At 51.2% G+C, this 2640-nt stretch overlaps 1 protein-coding gene across 1 annotated transcript in view; it reads left to right on the plus strand.

Moving 5' to 3' along the window:
- The first annotated feature begins 978 nt into the window (after positions 1-978).
- Positions 979-2640, plus strand: part of LOC102384174 (angiogenin-2-like) — a 6095-nt gene continuing 4433 nt past the window's right edge. Inside the window, exon 1 of the mRNA XM_006039328.3 lies at positions 979-990. The gene's annotated coding sequence lies outside the window, so the exon portion shown is untranslated. The remainder of the gene's footprint in view (positions 991-2640) is intronic.

Raw genomic sequence — 2640 nt, forward strand, 5'->3', positions numbered from 1 at the left:
AGAGGCAGCCCCACCGGGGCAGAAACATGGGGAATGTAAAAACAGGAAAATGAGTCGTTGCTTTAACACAACAAAATCCTCCTTGTTCAGAGTGAACGAATCTCACTCGGGCACTCCCCAACCCAGGTCTCTCACCCGGCTCCCAAAGGCTCTGTCTGTTGCTCGAGCTCTCCCGCACGTGCTCCTTCTGTGTATGGGGTGCAGGTCCTGGGGGAGCTGCCTCCAGTCGCTGGTCTGTTCAGTGGTTTCCTCTCTGGTTGCTGCCAACTCTCCTGCACACGCTCTTATTTAACCTCTTTGATTATTGCTTGCATCAGGTGACTTCAACTGGCTTCCTGAGTTTTAGTCTTCCTTGTTTAGACTTCATTTCCAGCCCCTCCCTCCCAAGGTGGCCTGATCTCAGGCTTGCACCCCTTATGCTGGCTGTGTAAACCAGCTTGGGGTGTGATCTTGTCCTCCTACTGCTAAGCTAGCTTGGTGCTGCCAATAAGCTTTTACTTTGTCAACTCTCCTCCCCAAGTGGGTCTCCTGGGACAGTGTGGAGAATGTCCACACATTCATGGACCGTGAGCTAGATAACATGGATCAGAGATAAACATGCCCTGGAGTGGCACAACTTGAAGCCACCTAAAGTGTGCTTAAAACTAGTTCCAGGTGTTGATGTGTGGACAACCCAGGGGTTAAGAGCTCCCTGAGCTGCCTAAAATTCATGTGTAACAAGGCCCTGTTTCTGTTCCACTCTCTCGCATTTCTGGGCTGTCAAATGTAGGCTGGCTCTCATTGCTGTCCTCATCCGGTGTTATTGAAATGCTGTCAGTGCTGAAGTCTCAGGACCTGCAGTTTTGCTTAAGTAAGGAGTTCATGGTTCAGTCAGGTTTCCTGGTTAGGCTTACTCTGGTCAATGCTAGGAAAGCCTTTGTGGGAGCAGTATAGATTGATCCATGTCCCAGCAAGGCTTGCACTGGTGTAGGGAGTGGGGGAAAGCAGGATATGGGGATAGCTAGCGGCCTAAAGAGAGATAGTGCCATCTGAACATGCTGTTGCAGTATAATGACACTGGGTGTGTGCCCCAGTGAGATCTCCCAGTGGTGTCTGACTTAACTAATTTCCAAGTCTACTCTTGGGGCATAATTAAAATTGTTGTTCATTTCTTGCTGCCGTGGAGGAAGCATTTGCCCTTGCTGCTGAAATTCCCTGCTGGCAAAGGCAGAGCGTAGATACATGCAATATGAAGCTTGGAAATGGCTTCACCATGGGCAGTCATTCCTCTCCCTCTTTCAGGTACACAAGCATGGAGTTGTGCTGATTTCCTTCACCTTTAGCCAACATGCCCACACAGATGCACATGCACACCCACGGCATGTCCCGCATCCACGGAAGGCGGCTGTTGCTGACCTAGACACTGCCACTGCTCCCAATTGCTGTTACTGCCCAGGGTGAAAAACTTTTTATACAGACTCCCTTTCATACTGGGATCTTGAGAATTGCCCGCTGGATTGTTTTACTATGGTTTCAAAAGCCCAGCAACAACTCTAGCCAGATGGCATACAAACTGACAACTATTTAATAGCAAACGTCCGCTTTCTCCACAAGCATTCATTGGGTGGTGCCTTTAGACGTGCAATTTCCCGTGATGTGTGTCACTCGTGGGTTGAGGCCAACGTATCCATCCATCCAAGCTCCTGCCAAACCCCCAGCCCATCTTTGGCAGCTCGTGTGTCATGTCACTTCCAGCCACAGACCCCTCTCGCCCTCTGTAGCCGCAGCATCGCACTGCAGGCTCATGTTCATCTTGTGGTCAATGATGACCCCCAAGTTTCTTTCACACACAGCTCTGCTGCTGCCCCTCAGTCACCACGAACAGTCCTCTCCACCCTCAGCCTCAGCCCTCGGTCTCCACTTTGGGGCCCCTCTTTCCTGGCCCTTTCCCAGCTGTGCCAGAGTTGAAACCCACGGATGCCAACACACAAGTGCATACTCTGGAGAGGTAGTGCCATCTGAACATGCTGTTGCAATATAATGACACTGGGTGTGTGCCCCAGTGAGATCTCCCAGTGGTGTCTGACTTAACTAATTTCCAAGTGTTCTCTTGGGGCATAATTAAAATTGATGCTCATTTCTTGGTGCCATGGAGGGAGCATTTTCCCTTGCTGCTGAAATTCTCTGCTGGCAATGGCAGAGCGTGGGTTCATGTGGGAAGTCCTTAGTGAAGACAAGCCCCAGAGAGGCCATTGAGATCACAGGGCATCAGCTCTTCCACTTCCTAGGCCAACAGACCCATGTCAGCCCTCCAAATGCCTTGCACAACACGGTGCACCTTCATCCGCAAACTTCTGGCTGAGCGTGGGGAGGCCTACGGGCCCTCAGAAGACAGCCCAGCATGGCCATGCACCAGCGTCCCATTGAATTAATCCTCCTGTGTGCGTTAGCACAACACTTTCCGTTTCTGGACAGGGATGTGTGAAGCAGCTGCTCAGGGCACAGAGGGACTGGGACGCCACAGCTCAGTTACAAAGCTCATGTATTTTGCCCTCTTTGCTACAGAAATGTCCATCCAGGGTGGCAAGTCTTGACGTGGGTGAGATGCAACCGGCTGCAACAGTCTGTCTGTTTAACTACTCTGGGGCAGGGAAAGGGGGA

Source organism: Alligator sinensis, unplaced genomic scaffold (genome assembly GCF_000455745.1).
Source record: "Alligator sinensis unplaced genomic scaffold, ASM45574v1 scaffold3607_1, whole genome shotgun sequence".
NCBI lineage: Eukaryota > Metazoa > Chordata > Crocodylia > Alligatoridae > Alligator > Alligator sinensis.